The sequence below is a fragment of the Oryctolagus cuniculus genome, chromosome 17 (genome assembly GCF_964237555.1).
Source record: "Oryctolagus cuniculus chromosome 17, mOryCun1.1, whole genome shotgun sequence".
In the NCBI taxonomy this organism is placed as follows: Eukaryota; Metazoa; Chordata; class Mammalia; order Lagomorpha; family Leporidae; genus Oryctolagus; species Oryctolagus cuniculus.
The window spans coordinates 22,230,315-22,248,919 of NC_091448.1; the positions used below are offsets into that span (position 1 = coordinate 22,230,315).

At 49.0% G+C, this 18,605-nt stretch overlaps 1 protein-coding gene across 4 annotated transcripts in view; it reads right to left on the reverse strand.

The window, feature by feature from the left end:
* Positions 1-15,520, reverse strand: part of WIPF2 (WAS/WASL interacting protein family member 2) — a 56,877-nt gene extending 41,357 nt beyond the window's left edge. The window contains exon 1 of one of the 4 annotated variants that reach the window (XM_008271434.4): positions 15,304-15,520. The gene's annotated coding sequence lies outside the window, so the exon portion shown is untranslated. The other 3 variants (XM_070060739.1, XM_070060740.1, XM_070060738.1) reach the window with 3 other exon arrangements.
* Between the last annotated feature and the right edge of the window lie 3,085 nt (positions 15,521-18,605).

Here is an 18,605-nt window from a genome sequence, read left to right on the forward strand (position 1 = left end):
GCAGTGGACGATGGCTCAAGTGCTTGGGCCCCTGCCACCCACATGGCAGACCCAGATGAAGTTCCTGGCTCCTGGCTCTGGCCTGGCCCACTCCTGGCCATTGCAGCCATCTGGGAGTGAACCAGCGATGGAAGCGCGCTCTGTCTCTTTTGCGCTCTGTAGCTCTGATTTTCAAATAAAATAAATAAATCTTTTAAAAAATCAATAAAATTAAAAGGCCATTATGCCCAGTTCTAGAACCTGTGTCTTGACTCATGGAAACAGGCTCTCATGACCTGAATCTCAGCCACAGCCTGGGTGTAACCACACAGTGAATACCAATCCCAGCGATTATTCTAACAGAGATCAAATACCAGTGTGAGCAACTTCCAGGCCACTCAAAGAAATTATGACCAAAATTACTTGCAAAGATAAGCACAAAAGGCCGGCGCCGGCACCCCAGGTTCTAGTCCCGGTTGGGGCACCGGATTCTGTCCCGGTTGCCCCTCTTCCAGGCCAGCTCTCTGCTGTGGCCCGGGAGTGCAGTGGAGGATGGCCCAAGTGCTTGGGCCCTGCACCCCATGGGAGACCAGGAGAAGCACCTGGCTCCTGCCATCGGATCAGCGCGGTGCGTCAGCTGCGGCGGCCATTGGAGGGTGAACCAATGGCAAAAGGAAGACCTTCCTCTCTGTCTCTCTCTCTCACTGTCCACTCTACCTGTCAAAAATATAATAATAATAATAATAATAATAATAAAGATAAGCACAAAATTAGAGAGATAAATATTAAAATCAATTACCTCCTTTTAGATCTGGCTTTCAACTTAATGCAACTGCCGAAAAACAAAAACAATCTGCATTTGTTGTCAAAACTTCATTAGAAGTCCTAAGAAACTTTAATTAGACAAAAAGTCTATTCTAAGACAGGCCAAAGCCTAGTTACTGATGGCATAAAATGGCTCTTAACATTCTAGACTAGCCATTATCTCATGTTATTAGCCTCCGACTTCCCTGAGCCAGTTGTCGTTTGCGGACTCCAATGTAAATGCGGAAAAGCATATACAGAGAACAAAATCCAGTGATGACAGCCTCCATTAAGTACAGGGCTGAAAGAAAACTCAAGCAGATGCTCTATAAAATGCTGATCCAGACTTCACAGGGAGAGAAGTGTCATGCCTCATTTCAAAGATAATATATGAAGTCCCAAGTCCCCACAGATAATCTAATAACAAAGCTGTGACTTTCACTGTCGAGGAGCCTCTGCTTTCTCACTCTAATACCCTTAAGCCATCGGAAACACAGATGCTCCTTGCTGAAATGCTAGAAAAATTTGCACATTTTCATTCCTTGATCACGAGTGACAGGCTGCTAAATGAAGAATCTACTCTAAGCTATGAAAACAGGGCAAGCTGATCCAATTATATAAGAAAGGTACTAAATCAAACAGGACCATCTGGGCTTTGAGTACTGTGATTTCTGAACAAAAGTCAATATACTTGCAGATAAAAATGCTTTCACAAGCCCAGAATTACAATGGCTCCAGATAAAAACATTTTAATATATTCAGAGTTATAATGACCCTTGGGCTACTGATTCATGTTCACATCCAACAAAACTTATGTGTCATGTTAAGACATATGGCCTAAATGACAGGTATGACAGAATATATACTCACCAGTTCATAATAAGAACATCTGTGCTCTCTCTCTAGCCCCATGAGGACAACATAATAGTCAATATCTCCTACAAGTAAACAGATTTTCTGTTTCCTAAGTAGCAAATCTGGCAAACCAACATCCCCAACACCCCTCATAATCTAAGAATTGGTCCCCAATAATTCTAATTTCCAAACCAATTTCTAAGACCTTAAACTTGCTTCACTTCTGATCCAGCTCTCTGCTAATGACTTGGGAAAAGCAGCAGAAGATGGCCCAAGTGTTTGGGCCCCTGCTACTCCAGTGGGAGACCTGGATGAAGCTCTTCAGCCTGGCCCAGCACTGGCCATTGCAGCCATCTGGGGAGTGAACCAGAGAATGGAAGATCTCTAACTCTTTCAAAATAAATAAATAAATCTTAAAAAAAAAAAAAAGGTTTAAGGCCAGCCAAGTTTAATTTGAAGGACCTAAGAGAAATCAAGACTCAAACACCAGGTTTTATCCAGTAAAGTTCTTAGAGAAAACATACTGCTCTGCACAAGTACCAGGTACCAGCCTTCTTTACCATACTGATGGCTTCAGCACCAACACCAGTAAAAGAACATTGTGGAAAGAACTGACTAAAAAAAAACTCTACCTTCAAGGTTGAGCTCAAAATTCACTGTAGTATTTATCTGTTTTTAAGGAAAGCCCACACCCTGGAGCCTTGCCTCTTCCCTCTCTGCTTCTCACTTTCCAAGTTCCAGTCACAGTGGAACTTCTTTCAGGTCCTCAAAATACCCATTTATTTCCCTCCTCAGAACCTCCACCTATAATAGTCTCATCCTCCCCTAACCCTTACTGTTCAGCCTTAAAAGTCAATTCCTCAGAGACTTTCCCTGACTGCTTTTCTTCCCAATCAACTTGGGATGAGCTGTCTCCACAGGATTGATTCCAACAATAATTAATTTTTAAAATATTTAATTAATTTTATTTATTTAATCACACAAAAAAGAGAAATCTCCTATCCACTGGTTCACTCCCCCGAAAGCCCACAACAGCTGCGGCTGGGCCAAGCCAAAGCCAGGAGCCAGCAGTTCGATCCAGTTCTCCTACGTGGGTGACATGGACCCAAGTACTTCTGAATCATCACTTGCTGCCTCCAAGGTGTGTATCAGCAGGATGCTAGACAGGAACCAGAGCTAAGATTTGCACCCAGGGACTCTGATACGGGATGTCAACATCCAGAGCAGCAACCTAACCACTGCGGCAAATGTCCACACCAAACTGTTTAAGGATGCTGGCCAGTGATGTGGTGTAGTGGGCAAAGCCACTGTCTGCAGTGCCAGCATCCCATATGGGCACCAGTTTGAGCCCCAGCTGCTCTACTTCCAATCCAGCTCCCTGCTAATGCACCTGGGCAGGCAGCAGAGGATGGTTCAAGTGTTTGGTGCCCTGCACCTGTCTGAGAGACCCAGAGGAAGCTCCTGGCTCCTGGCTTGGATTAGCCCAGCTCTGGCCATTTTGGCCATTTGGGTAGTGAACTAGCGGATGTTAAGCTATCCCTCTCTCTCTTTGCCTCTGCCTCTTTATAATTCTGCCTTTTCTTTTCTTTTCTTTTTTTTTCTTTTTTTTTTTTTTTTTTTGACAGAGTGGACAGAGAGAGAGAGAGACAGAGAGAAAGGTCTTCCTTTGCCGTTGGTTCACCCTCCAATGGCTGCCGTGGCCGGTGCGCTGCGGCCGGCGCACCGCGCTGATCCGATGGCAGGAGCCAGGATCCAGGTGCTTTTCCTGGTCTCCCATGGGGTGCAGGGCCCAAGTACTTGGGCCATCCTCCACTGCACTCCCTGGCCACAGCAGAGAGCTGGCCTGGAAGAGGGGCAACCAGGACAGAATCCGGCGCCCCGACCGGGACTAGAACCCAGTGTGCCGGCGCCGCAAGGTGGAGGATTAGCCTAGTGAGCCGCGGCGCCGGCCAATTCTGCCTTTCAAATGAACAAATAAATCTCGGGGGAGGGGAACATACCCCAATAAAAAAAAATTTGTTTACGGATGTCTCTTCCACCTGGAGAATGAGGACTGAATCAGTTTGTTTATTAACTGCTTTACATGCAGAACCTAGCACAGTCCTTGACACAATAGGAGTTCAAAAGCATTCTGGATAAATGAATAACATTAAAAATCAGTCTCAGCAATTCTTTTTATAAGAATTTACCCTACAGATATAGTCATACATGCAAAGGGCCAAATCATACGGTTACTCACTAAAGCTCAGGTTTTGTTTAAAGACCTATATATTTATTTATTTGAAAGCCACAGTTACAGAGAGGCAGAGGCAGAGAAAGTCTTCCATCCACTGGTTCACTCCCCAAATGGCCACACAGCTGGAGCTGGGCTGATCCAAAGCCAGGATCCCGGAACTCCTTTCAGGTCTCTCACAAGGTGCAGGGGCCCAGGACCTGGGCCATCTTCCACTGCTTTCCCATGCACATCAGCAGAGAGCTGGATCATAAGTAGAGTAACTGGGATTCAAATCAGCACCAATATGGGATGCTAGCACTACAGGCAGTGGCTTTACCAGCTAAGCAACAGCACCAGCCCCAGAGCTCAGTTTTTAATAGCAAAAGACTAGAAAGAGTTTATTATCAATTCCCAACTTGACTCTCACTGGGATTAAACATGACAATAGGTCTGATCTGATTTCATCATCATTTAAAAAATCATCTATTATTTTTCACTTTATGTTTCTGTGTGGGAGCAAACTGTTGAAATCTTTACTTAATGTATGCTAAACTGATCTGTATATAAAGAGAATCGAAAATGAAAAAAAAAAATAAAGACTAGAAAGAGTTTAAAAGTCTATCAGTATAAGGCCGGCGCCGTGGCTCAATAGGCTAATCCTCCACCTTGCGGCGCCGGCACACCGGGTTCTAGTCCCGGTCGGGGTGCCGGATTCTGTCCCGGTTGCCCCTCTTCCAGGCCAGCTCTCTGCTATGGCCAAGGAGTGCAGTGGAGGATGGCCCAGGTGCTTGGGCCCTGCACCCCATGGGAGACCAGGAGAAGCACCTGGATCCTGGCTCCTGCCATCGGATCAGCGCGGTGTGCCGGCTGCAGCGGCGGCCATTGGAGGGTGAACCAACGGCAAGGGAAGACCTTTCTCTCTCTGTCTCTCTCTCTCACTGTCCACTCTGCCTGTCAAAAATAAAAAATAAATAAATAAATAAATAAAATAAAAAAATAAAAAAAAAAAAGTCTATCAGTATAGAGCAGACACCCAATCTCATTATTGCTGAAAGGCAATAATTGCCAAAGTAAGTTAAAAACCAGGGGCTAGCATTGCAACACAGTAGATTAAGTTGCCACTTGCACTACCAGCATCCAACATGTAAGAGCGCCAGTTCAAGTCCTAGATGTTATGCTTCCAATCCAGCTCTCTGCTAATGCACCTGAGAAGCAGCAGAAGATGGCCCAAATGGACCCCTGCCACCCACATGGAAGACCCAGGGAGTTCCTGGCTTCAGTCTGGCCTAGCCCCAGCCAATGCAGCCATCTGGGAAGTGAACCAGTGAATGGAAGATCTCACCCCTCTCACTCTGACTTTCAAATAATATTTTATTTATTTATTTATTTATTTTTTGACAGGCAGAGTGGACAGTGAGAGAGAAACAGAGAGAAAGGTCTTCCTTTGCCGTTGGTTCACCCTCTAATGGCCACCGCGGCCAGCGCACTGCTGCCGGCGCACCGCACTGATCCGATGGCAGGAGCCAGGTGCTTCTCCTGGTCTCCCATGGGGTGCAGGGCCCAAGCACCTGGGCCATCCTCCACTGCACTCACAGGCCACAGCAGAGAGCTGGCCTGGAAGAGGGGCAACCAGGACAGAATCCGGCGCCCCGACTGGGACTAGAACCCGGTGTGCCAGCGCCGCAAGGCGGAGGATTAGCCTAGTGAGCCGCGGCACCGGCCCGACTTTCAAATAATATTTAAAAAATAAATCTCCCTAAAATTTTGGCTGGCGCCGCGGCTCACTAGGCTAATCCTCCGCCTTGTGGCGCTGGCACACCGGGTTCTAGTCCCGGTCGGGGCGCCGGATTCTGTCCTGGTTGCCCCTCTTCCAGGCCAGCTCTCTGCTGTGACCCAGGAGTGCAGTGGAGGATGGCCCAAGTGCTTGGGCCCTGCACCCCATGGGAGACAAGAAGAAGCACCTGGCTCCTGCCTTTGGATCAGCGCGGTGCGCCGGCAGCAGCACGCCAGCTGTGGTGGCCATTGGAGGGTGAACCAATGGCAAAAGGAAGACCTTTCTCTCTCTCTCTCTCACTATCCACTCTGCCTGTTAAAAAAAAAAATTTTTTTTTTGCACATAGTATTAATAGTATGTTATATTTTCTTTTTAACAAATAAGAAACACATATGTTAGCTTTATATGTATATAGTACCTCTTGTTAAGGACTTTAAAAACAATAGTATTAGCTGCCTAACTGTTCTTGGGAAGAAATGGGTTAAGAGAAGTCAAAAGCAGACTGTTTATCTAAGGGTATCACTATATACTTTTTTGAATTTTGGATTATCTATTTAAAAAATAAAATTTGCTAAAAACATTCTTGTCCTTACTTCTAAAACAGTGATAGAAAAAATTCAAGTGTCTCACACCTACATCTTAGATGACAAATACCCTGCCAATGACTGCACACTGGGAAAGCGGAAACGGAAAGAAAATCCACAAACCCTGGGCAGCTTAACCCCATACCAGATCATACAACTTTAGAAGAAAAATTCATTTTAGATCTCTGTCTCTCCTTCTCTCTCTTTGTAACTCTTTCAAATTAATAATAAATAAATCTTTAAAAAAAAATAAGGGGGCTAGTGCTGTGGCGTAGCAGATAAAGCTGCTGCCTGCAGTGCCAGCCAGTTTGAGTCCTGGCTACTCCACTTCCAACCCAGCTCTCTGCTATGGGCTGGGAAGGCAGTAGAAGATGGCCCAAGTCCTTGGACCCTTGCACCCACATGGGAGACCTGGAAGAAGCTCCTGGCTCCTGGCTTTGGATAGGCCCAGCTCCGGCTGTTGCAGCCATTTGGAGAGTGAACCAGTGGATGGAAGATCTTTTTCTCTGTCTCTCCCTCTGTCTGTAACTCTACTTCTCAAATAAATAAATAAATCTTTTTTTTTTTTTTTTTGACAGGCAGAGTGGACAGTGAGAGGGAGAGAGACAGAGAGAAAGGTCTTCCTTTGCCGTTGGTTCACCCGCCAATGGCTACCATGGCCGGCGTGCTGCGCTGATCCGATGGCAGGAGCCAGGTGCTTCTCCTGGTCTCCCATGGGGTGCAGGGCCCAAGCACTTGGGCCATCCTCCACTGCACTCCCTGGCCACAGCAGAGAGCTGGCCTGGAAGAGGGGCAACCGGGACAGAATCCAGCGCCCCGACCGGGACTAGAACCCGGTGTGCTGGCGCCGCAAGGCGGAGGATTAGCCTAGTGAGCCGCGGCGCCGGCCCATAAATCTATTTTAAAAATTCATTTTTTATATTCAAATGTCCCAATATATCTGGCTTCGTGTATCTAAAGATAAATGAAGAACATTTTCACAGTCAGACAGGATTAAAAAAAAAGGATTATTGGATTCAGTGTTTCCTTAAGCATACAAAGTAGGTCAGTGAATTTGTACTGAAAATATAATAATTGACTAAAATCAAACGGTTTTCACTCAAGGGCCTCAAAATCCAAGCGGAACTTAATTGGAAACTACAAAGTTTTTTTTTTTTTTTTTTTAACTATGAAGTTTAAGAAACTTACATTCTAGCCGGCGCCGTGGCTCACTAGGCTAATCCTCCACCTGTGGTGCCGGCACCCCGGGTTCTAGTCCCGGTTGGGGCGCCGGTTCTGTCCCAGTTGCTCCTCTTCCAGTCCAGATCTCTGCTGTGGCCCGGGAGGGCAGTGGAGGATGGCCCAAGTGCTTGGGCCCTGCACCCGCATGGGAGACCAGGAGGAAGCACCTGGCTCCTGGCTTCGGATCGGCGCAGCGCACCGGCCGTGACAGCCATTTGGGGGGTGAACCAACGGAAGGAAGACCTTTCTCTCTCAACTCTGCCTGTCAAAAAATCAATAAATAAATAAATAAACTTACATTTTGGAGTCAGTGCTGTTGTGTACGGGTTAAGCTACCACCTGCAATGCCAGCATCCCATATGGGCACCAGTTCATGTCCAGGCTGCTCCACTTCCCATCCAGCTCCCTGCTAATGGCCTGGGAAAGCAGCAGAGGATGGCCTCTGGTTCCTGGCTTTGGCCTTGCTCCACCCTAGTCATTGCAGCCAGAAAACTGAACCAGCAGATGGAAAGACCTCTGTCTCTCCCTTTCTCTGTAACTCTTAACTTTTAAATAAATAAATGTCTAAAACAGTTACTTTTTTGTTTTTGTTATTTTTAGGATTTATTTATTTTATTTGAAACTCAGAGTTACAGAGAGAGGGGAAAGAGAGATCTTCTATCTACTGGTTCACTTCCCAAATGGCCACAAAGGCCAGGGCTGGGCCAGGCTAAAGCCAGGAGCCAAGAGCTTCATCAGGAACCAAAAGACTTGGGCCATCTTTTGCTGCTTTCCCAAGCACATTAGCAGGGAGCTGGATCAGAAGTGGAGCACAGGGGACACGAACCAGCGCCCATATGAGATGCTAATGTCACAGGTGATGGCCCCAAGTTTAGTGTTCTTTTGAAAACTGATTGTAAGAGGTAGGAAATCCTTACATATACAATTTTTTTTTAGTTTTATTTTATTTATTTGAAAGAATTACAGAGAGAGGTAGAGGCAGAGAGAGGGGTCTTCCATCCGCTGGTTCACTCCCCAGATGGCTGCAACGGCTGCAGCTGCACCGATCCGAAGCCAGGAACCAGGAGCTTCCTCTGGGTCTTCCACGCAGGTGCAGGGGCCCAAGGGCTTGGGCCATCTTTTACTGCTATCCAAGAGCTGGACTGGAAGAGGAGCAGCTGGGACTAAAACCAGCGCCCATATGGAATGCCAGCGCTTCAGGCCAGGGCATTAACCCACTGAGCCACAGCGCTGGCCCCTACATATACAGATTTACCAGACTTTCCATTCTTCAGAAAAGAAAATCCTGAGACCAAATTAAAGACAACAATTACATTTGTTTCCAAAAACAAAGTGCTGAATGAGAGTCAAACCCTCTGAACCTGAAACTGCTAGGTTCTCAAATCCACATATCGGGAACCAAATGCTATAAATTATTAGTGGTAGGAGAAGATGAATCCAGGGCCACTAGCAAGAGGTTTCATTTTGGGGTGATCTCCAACAAAGGCCACTGTCATAATGATCTTCATAATCCATTTCAAGACCTATCAGAGACAAGGTTATCTTCAGTTTTTACCCCCTGTAAAACAAAAGGGTATTTACTAAGTGGAATGTACTGTCAGACAGCCATTGTAAACTGATTTTGCCAAGCCTAAGAGGCAAGCTAAGAGCCAATTCCTGTCTCCCATTCTCAGTAACTCATATGCCTTCACAGGCTCTTTCTGTTTGCTAAGCCAAAAGCTGAAGAGACTTAAGACTGCCAGAGACATTAGCAAGCCTATCACCTTTTCTTCTAATTTCATTTTTCCCAAAAAACTTCTTTTCAGCATTTTAAAATGCCTATCCAAAGACAGTATCAAGAAATACTCCATAGGGGCAGGCACTGTGGGCACAGCAGGTTAATCCACCACCTACAGCACCAGCATCCCATATGGGGCTGGTGTGAGTCCTGGCAAAACAGCAGCAGATGGCCCAAGTCCCTGGGCCACTGTCACCCATGTGGGAGACCTGGAAAAAGCTCCTGGCTCCTGGCTTTGGCCTGGCCCAGCCCTAGTCCTTGCGACCATTTGGGGAGTGAACCAGCAGATGGAAGATTTCCTGTCTCTCCTCCTCTCTGTAACTCTTTCAAATAAATAAATAAATCTTTTTTTTTTTTTTTTTTTTTTGACAGGCAGAGTGGACAGTGAGAGAGAGAGACAGGGAGAAAGGTCTTCCTTTACCGTTGGTTCACCCTCCAATGGCCGCTGCAGCGGGCGCACCACGCTGATCCGAAGCCAGGAGCCAGGTGCTCCTCCTGATCTCCCAAGCGGGTGCAGGGCCCAAGCACCTGGGCCATCCTCCACTGCACTCCCTGGCCACAGCAGAGAGCTGGCCTGGAAGAGGGGCAACCGGGACAGAATCCGGCGCCCCGACCGGGGCTAGAACCCGTTGTGCTGGCACTGCAAGGCAGAGGATTAGCCTAGTGAGCCGCGGCACCAGCCTAAATAAATCTTTATTAAAAAAAAAAAAAAAAAAGCCGGCGCCGTGGCTCACTAGGCTAATCCTCCACCTTGCGGCGCCGGCACACCGGGTTCTAGTCCCGGTCAGGGCGCCGGATTCTGTCCCGGTTGCCCCTCTTCCAGGCCAGCTCTCTGCTATGGCCAGGGAGTGCAGTGGAGGATGGCCCAGGTGCTTGGGCCCTGCACCCCATGGGAGACCAGGAAAAGCACCTGGATCCTGGCTCCTGCCATCGGATCAGCGCGGTGCGCCGGCTGCAGCGGCGGCCATTGGAGGGTGAACCAACGGCAAAGGAAGACCTTTCTCTCTGTCTCTCTCTCTCACTGTCCACTCTGCCTGTCAAAAAAAAAAAAAAAAAAAATACAATAAAAAAAAAAAAAAAAAAAGGAAGAAGGCCGGCGCCGCGGCTCACTAGGCTAATCCTCCGCCTTGCAGTGCCAGCACACCGGGTTCTAGCCCCGGTCGGGGCGCCGGATTCTGTCCCGGTTGCCCTCCTCCAGGCCAGCTCTCTGCTGTGGCCAGGGAGTGCAGTGGAGGATGGCCCAAGTGCTTGGGCCCTGCACCCCATGGGAGACCAGGAAAAGCACTTGGCTCCTGGCTCCTGCCATCGGATCAGCGCGGTGCACCGGCCGCAGCGCGCCGGCCACGGCGGCCATTGGAGGGTGAACCAGAGGCAAAGGAAGACCTTTCTCTCTCTCTCTCTCTCACTGTCCACTCTGCCTGACAAAAAAAAAAAAAAAAAAAAAAAAAAAAAGACATGCTCCTTAGGGGCTGATAGTGAAGCATGTAGATTAAGCCACCAACATACCTTATCAGCGCACCTGTTCAAGTCTTGGCTGCTCTGTTTCTGATCCAACTTCCTACCAATTTCCCCCAGGGAAGGCAGTGGAAGATGGCCCAAGTACTTGGGCACTTGCTACCCACTGGGGAGACTAAACTGGAGTTTCTGGCTTTGGACTGGCCCAGCCCTCGCTGCTGCAGCTATCTGGAGAGTGAACCAACAGCTGGTATATATATGTCTCTCTCTCCTCTCCTCCCTTCCTTCCCCCCCCCTCCCTTTCTCCCTCCTCTCTCTCTCTCTCTCTCCCCATTTTCCTGTCATTCTACCTTTCAAATAAATCTTGGGGGTAGGGAGGGAAAAGGAAAAAACTGCTCCCTAAATTTAGCCTGTGGGTCCTCAGGCTCAAAGGCATGGGAGTAAGAGTAGGGGAAAGAAAGGAGGAAATACTGTTTCTTCCTCAGTGCCCTAGACTCACAAAGCCAGGCAAAGGCAACGATTTTGCTTTTAATCACCAGATGAGTATGAAGCAGATTTAAATTTAGAAGAAAAATAAAGAATTACAAGGACATTCAGTAAAGTACAGCCTCTATTTCTTTGCAGAGCAGCTCTCGGCATCTGCCAATGAACCTCGTTTTGACATGGAACGCCCCATCCACTCTAATCCAGGGCATATCCCTCAGAGACAGTCAGTCAACCGGAACTCTGCCAACTTCTGCTTGGGAGTTGTGTGAGAACAGTAGCAACAAGAGCCTACTTTGAGAAGGAGATCAACAATCACACTCAAGAAGAAAAGAAGTTATTTGGCAAAGGGATGCATGTTGCCAAAATGTTAGTCACAGCTTCAAGGTCCCAATTTGTGCCTCTGCAACTATTCTTTGCTTTGACAGAGTCCATTCTCTGGCCCAGGAAACCCAGCTCAGCTTCTGTCACCCTCCACATCTGAGGCAGTCAAGAGTCCTTTCAATTTATTGATATCAAACTGCGCCACAGACAAGATGTCCACCATACTAAAAAGGACAGGAAAAAAATGTGCAATTTGCCATTTTCCACTTAAAACTGGCTCAAGCAGAGCAATGGAAAAATGTGACAGGACAGGAAAAATTGAAAATCATTATGTTACAGAAGCAGGCTATACCAAAAACCTGCCCCATAAGTTATTTCAAAACCCTTTTAACAACAAACCAAAGGGGCCGGCGCCGTGGCTCACTTAGTTAATCCTCTGCCTGCAGTGCCAGCATCCCATATGGGTGCCGGGTTCTAGTCCCGGTTGCTCCTCTTCCAGTCCAGCTCTCTGCTGTGGCCCGGGAAGGCAGTGGAGGATGGCCCAAGTACTTGGGCCCTGCACCCACATGGGAGACCAGGAAGAAGCACCTGGCTCCTGGCCTCGGATCGGCGCAGCGCCGGCCACAGCGGCCATCTGTGGGGTGAACCAACGGAAAGAAGACCTTTCTTTCTGTCTCTCTCACTAGGAAGAAGCACCTGGCTCCTGGCCTCGGATCGGCGCAGCGCCGGCCACAGCGGCCATCTGTGGGGTGAACCAACGGAAAGAAGACCTTTCTTTCTGTCTCTCTCACTAACTTATCCAAAAAAAAAAAAAAAAAGGTACACTACAGATTGAAGTACCAGTAGAATATTAGGCAGGTTTTTACTCCCTAACTAACTAACTGCATATACTTTGTAATCTGCAGCTCTTCCTGGGGTTAGTATAAAGACTAACAGTCCTGATTTCTAGAATTAATTCAAAGCAACAGGAAGACACAATCAAGCGCACAAGGTACTCTCCCACAGAGCCCAAGAGGAAAAGTTCAGTAACTCCACCTTCTAAAGAACAGACTCTTCTCCCTTCCCTTCTTACACATAAAAACCCCACGGTTCTCGACACCTTCTACCCTCTCTTGCATTTCACCTTTGTGCTGACATCACGTAACTAATCAGTACCAACAAGGGTAAACACTACTCTTGATATCAAGTGAGGCAGATCAGAAACTGCCCCTTCTTTAGCAAATCCACGTCAGACTTCAGAAATGCCAAGACTTTCAGGAATACTTCTTCTGAGATAAAAAAAAAAAAGTTCATCTATGGGCAAACTGTTAAGAGTATTATGCCCCAAAAGAAGTTAAGAGTCAGAATTTCAAAGGGTTAATCATAAGGAAGGGGTGGCAACTAGTGCAGCAAGATAAGCCAACACTTCGGATGCACCTGCAACCCCTATTAAAGTGTCAGTTAAGAGTCCCAACAGCTCTACTTCTGATCCAGCTCCCTGCTAACCCACTCTGGGAAGCACATGATGGCTCAGCAATTGGGTCCCTACCACCTAGGTGGGAGATCCAGATGGAGTTCTGGACTCCTGACTTCGGCCTGGCCCAACCCTGGCTGTTGCCAGCAACTGGGGAAGTGAACTCGTGTGGGAGACCTGAAAGAAGCTCCTGGCTTCAGCCTGACCCAGCCCTGGCTGTTGTGGCCATTTGGGAAATGAACCAGCAGATTGGAAGACTGATCAACTGATCAATCTCTCTCTCTCTCTCTCTTCCCCTCTCTGTAACTCTGCCTTTCAATTAACTAAATCTTTAAAAAAAAAAAAAAATACTCAGGTGGCCAGAAAATAAAACCCTGCCTTCCTTGGTAAGACACCAGAGGATGGCCCGGGTCCTTGGGCCCCTGCACCCTCATGGGAGACCCAGAGGAAGTTCCTGGCTCCTGGCTTTGGATCGGCACAGCTCTGGCCGTTGCCGCCACTTGGGGAGTGAGCTGGGAGACAGATGCCTTCTCTATATATATATATAACTCTCTGCCTTTCAATAAATAAAGAAATCTTTAAAAAAAATTTTAAAAACCCTGCCTTCTACCAAATTTTCCATCAACTCACCTCATTCATTCCCCAACTCTAACTTCCTCATCTTCAGCTTAATGGTAGATTATACAACATAACACAATTATGAAGTTATTTACTGAAAGTTCACATTAATAACAGCTAGAAAATTAAATATGCATCAACTAAAAACCAACTCCTCAAGGCTAGTGTTGTGGCACAGCAAGTAAACCTACTGCCTGCGATGCCAGCATCCCGTTGGGAGTGTCAGTTCATGTCCTGTCTACTCCACTTCCAATCCAGCTCCCTGCTACTGGCCTGGAAAAAGCAGTGAAGATGGCCCAAATGTTTGGACCCCTGCTACCCACATGAGAGACCTGAATGAAACTCCAGGCTCCTAGGGCCAGCACTAGGGTGTGGCGGGTAAAGCCATTGCCCGCAGTGCCAGCATCCCATATGGGTGCCAGTTTGAGCCTCCGTTGCTCCACTTCCAACCCAGCTGAGAAAGCAAGAGAAGTTGACCCAAGTGCTTGGGCCCCTGCATCCATGTGGAAGACCCAGAAGCAGCTCTTGGCTCCTGGCTTTGGATCAGCCCAGTTCTGGCCACTGTGGCCACTTGGAAAGTGAACCAGCAGATGAAAGCTCTGTCTCTTCCTCTCTTTCAAATAAAATAAAATAAATCTTTAAAAAAAAAAAGGGAAACTCCTCCATGGCACACACAAAATAATGCAGCACAGCTTAGCAGAAGAAACTGAGAAACACGCATCTGCACATGGGTACCTCAATCTGGTTCTGGGGAACACTTCTCTGCAACCACTTCAAAGATCTCATTTGGTTAACACAATCTTTTAAAGGCAGGGATGGACCAGACCTATATTTCAAAGGGGGGGGGGGGGGAGGCGGAGAGTTTAATGATTTGCCTGAAAGTTACTTAGTAAATTTATAGGTGGGCCAGCACAGTCCTGATCCCCTGAGGTTCTCCTCTGGTTTTTAAAGGCAGGGAGGGAAAAAAAAAAAAAAAGGCAAAAAAAAATCAGTCATTTAGAAACCAAAACAGTAACGCAAAAATAACAGCACACCAGAAAGTGGGGAGCCCTGGGACAGCCCAAAGCAGATTATGCAAGTCCTTTTAAAAGTATGCATTCCAGGCCACAGCAGCGCCTTCCAGCTTCTCACGCCAATGCTCTCTCGTACGAATCTTCCTTCTGGATCACTCAGCCACACGCGCGCACTCTCCGTCCCCTCACCTCACTCCACCATCAGCCCGCCACTCCGGGCGCTCCATGCCATCGCAACACTCCTCAGCACAACCTTCGATTCAAGGCCGATTGCCGCTCACCCAAGGGCTCCTGATCACGACCCCCTCCGGTGCAAGCGGCTTCTCGAGTCATGCTCCCAAGCTCGGCTGTTCACCCAGTTCAGCGCTCAGAATGTCACACCGACCTCCCTCTCCCACAGCGTCCGGCTCCCGACCCGCTCCCCACCGGTCCCGCTGCGCACGGTTAGCGCGTCCCTCACGCCGCGGCGCCGTCCTACTCACCTCACCCAGCCCTCCAGGATCCCTCACTTCCTGTCTCAAAACCTGCCTCCTCTTCACAGTCCGCCCTCGCCCACACCAGTCCCCGACCACTCCTCCCTCCTGAACACCCCCCACGCCCCCTCTCCTCCGGGCTCTGCGGACCCAGCCCCCCGCCCCCGAGACCCCGCTCCCGCTCAGGCCCCTCCTCCAACGCCCCCCGCTCCCCTCAAACCCCGCCTCCAAGCCCCGTCCCCCGGCGCTCCCTCCCACTCAGGTCCGCAGGTCACCTCAGCGACGGATCCAGCCGTCCTAGCCTCTTTGCAGCCTGGTCGCAGCCGCTCCAGGAGCGAATCCTCTGCCCCCTCCGCTCCGGCTTCGTCCTGTCCCGCTCGCCCCTCGGCAAGCTCTTTCTCACCGCCGCCGCCGCCCCTTTTGCCAACCCGGAAATGGATATGCTCCCACCGTCCCCAGCGTCCGCGAACAAAATGGAGGCGGGGGAAAAAGGAGGAGGGAGCAGTGAGCGAAGAGACGCCAGGCGCGTGCGCAGCTATAAAGCCCGCCCCCTTTCGGAGCACGTAAAGGCGGAAGTGGTTGACCTGGCCGCCATCTTGGGAAGGTCGCAAAAATTCCGCTAAGCAGCTAAAAGGCTCGTTTGCAATTTGTCTATAAGCGGGAAAACCTGGAAGGCTTTACCTACCTAGTAGTGCCTGGGTCCCACCCCCCAGAGAGCCTGATTGATTGTTCTGGATGCAGCGTAGGCATCGGGGCTTGTAGACTTGCGGGCGTGATTCTAACGTGTTGCTGAGGGGGAGAGCCCCTGAACTAAAGTCTTTCTTGAATTTACTTCTTTTTCGTGTTTATTCCATGGCACACACACCTCCTCCCCCCCCCCCCCAAATGTCCTTCCCTCATCTCGAATTAACGAAGTACGCGCTTCACTCAACCTTGGAAGGGCCCAAGTGGTCAAGCTCCGGTTGTCACAGCAACAGAGGGGCGGGCTCTGGCTAACACCGTTTACGTCATCTGGGCCATCGGACCCGAACCCCGGTGTCTTCTCTCTGGCGGGCCAGAGGTTCCTGGCTTCCATGGCTGGGGGATGGTGATGCAGACTCCAGCTGCTTGGGCCAGGGAGAGGAATCCTGTGCCCTCCGTTGGCGGAGCTGCTCTGAGCTAACGATCTCTCCCCTAGGCACCCACTTTCCTGCGACAGCCAACACCACTGACTTCCAACCTCCACATGCTCCCTCCATTCCTAGCGCTGAATCCAAAGTACAGGGACGGGGTTGGGATCTGGTTCTCACGACTGACTAGCTGTGTGCCCTCGGGCTTCAACTCCCCTACCTCTAAAATGGGTCTAAAATGCCTGCAGTATCATGGGGGTGTTGGAAGGCTCAAATCAAGTAATGAATGGGGAAACACGTGATATGCCATAAGTGGTTGTTATTTCTATTTTACTTCTGTTCCGCCGTGAGCAGTGCTGGGCACCACCCACTAGTCAAGTAAATGTCACATTGCTTACCTGCTGTGGGCCAGGCACTGGAGGTGTCACCAGGAGAAAGATACAGAAGTGACTCAGAGCCTCTACCCCCAGGAAACTCAGTGTGTGTTGGTGGGCAGATTGGCATGTAAACAGCCAGCTGAGATACAAGTCAGCCTGTGATTCACCCCATGGGGACACACGTGCCGTGGGGTGGCAGACAAGGAAGTGATTAATTCTTGCTACGGAATGAGAGAAGGTTTCATAAATGATGTTGAACTGGGCCTTGAAGGACGAGCGGGATTTTTCTGGTAACTAGAGAAGGCAAGGAACACATTTCGGGCATAGAGACCAGTGCATGCAAAGGTCGCGACGTTCAGGTGTCTGTATCCTGGGTGGCTGCAGGTGGGATGACAGCCAGGGAGGTGGTGATCTAAACTCCTTAATAGAGTCTCCCTGCTCTTCAGCCTCATCTGTCTATTCCCTCACAGGTCACTCAGCTATGTGGACCTGCTTTCCAGCACTGCAGGAGACCAGAGGGGCTGGTGCTGTGGCACGGCAGGTTAAAGCCCTGGCCTGCAGCGCTGGCATCCCATTTGGGTACCGGTGGTTCAAGTCCCAGCTGCTCCACTTCCGATCCATCTCCCTGCTATTGTGCCTGGGAAAGCAGCTGAGGATGGCCCAAGTGCTTGGGCCCCTGCACCTACATGGGAGACCTGGAAGAAGCTCCTGGCTCTTGGCTTTGGCTTTGCCCAGCCCAGGTCATTGTGGCGATTTGGGGAGTGAACCAGTGGATGGAAAACACCTCTCTCTCTCTCTCCACCTATTTGTAACTCTGCCTTTCAAACGAATAAAATAAAAATTAAAAAGAGAGAGAGAGAGAGAGACAGAAGAGTCCCCACGGTAGGGCCTTTATACTGGCTCTGTTCTTCCTCTTCTTCCTTCTTCAGTCTTAGCTCACGTGTCTTCTCCTCAGAGGGTATTCCTTGCCCACAGTCGCTAAAGTAAGCTCGGTGATGGGGACAGCCGCTAGGGTAAATACAGAGACATCTCACCCAGACTTGGCTTCATAAAGAAAGTGACTAAGGGGGCCTGCGCTGGGGCACAGAGGTTAAAGCCCTGACCTAAACCGCCGACAACCCATATGGACACCAGTTCTAGTCCCAGCTGTTCCTCTTCCAATCCAGCTCTCTGCTATGCCCTGGGAAAGCAGTAGAAGATGGCCCAAGTCCTTGTCCCTGTACCCACGTGGGAGACCCAGAAGAAGCTCCTGGCTCCTGGCTTTGGATCAGTGCAGCTCTGGCCGTTGTGGCCATCTGGGGAGTGAAGCAGCAGATGGAAGACCTCTCTCTGTCTGTCTCTACCTCTCTCTGTAACTCTGTCTTTCAAATAAATAAAATAAATCTTAAAAGAAAGAGAGAAAGAAAGAGAGAAAGAGAGAGAGAGAGAGAGAGAGAGAGAGAGAGAGAGAAAGAAAGAAAGAAAGAAAGAAAGAAAGAAAGAAAGAAAGAAAGAAAGAAAGAAAGAAAATGACTAAGGCAAGCCATCACCCAGTAGGAAGGAAGTGTTCCAGAGAGAGTAAATGCAAAGCAAGAAGAAGCATGACATGTTCCTAGAACTGAAAGCATTTCCGTGTCATTAGAGCTAGAACTTGGGGCAGAGGCGATAAATTCGGTCAAAGAAGTGAGCATAAGGACCTGTCACTCACGTTGACCGTACTAGAGACGGGCATAGGCTCACATGCTGTAACTCATGGAATCCTCACAATGACTTTCTGCAGTAGGTTATTCTCCCGTTTTTTAGATGAACAAACCAAGACACAGCAAGGTGAGCTGTCTTACTCAAAGTGACATACCTACAGAGTAGTGGAAGTGTCTCATATCTGTGTTAGTGACTCCCAAACCCAATGCCCCGTCTTCCTCTCTCTCTCTCTCTCTCTCTCTCTCTCTCTCTCTCCCTCTTTCCTCTTTCTCAGATTTATTTATTTATTTGAAAAGCAGAGTACCGACTGGCACCGCGGCTCAATAGACTAATCCTCCGCCTGCAGTGCCGGCACCCCAGTTTCTAGTCCCAGTCGGGGCGCCGGATTCTGTCCCGGTTGCCCCTCTTCCA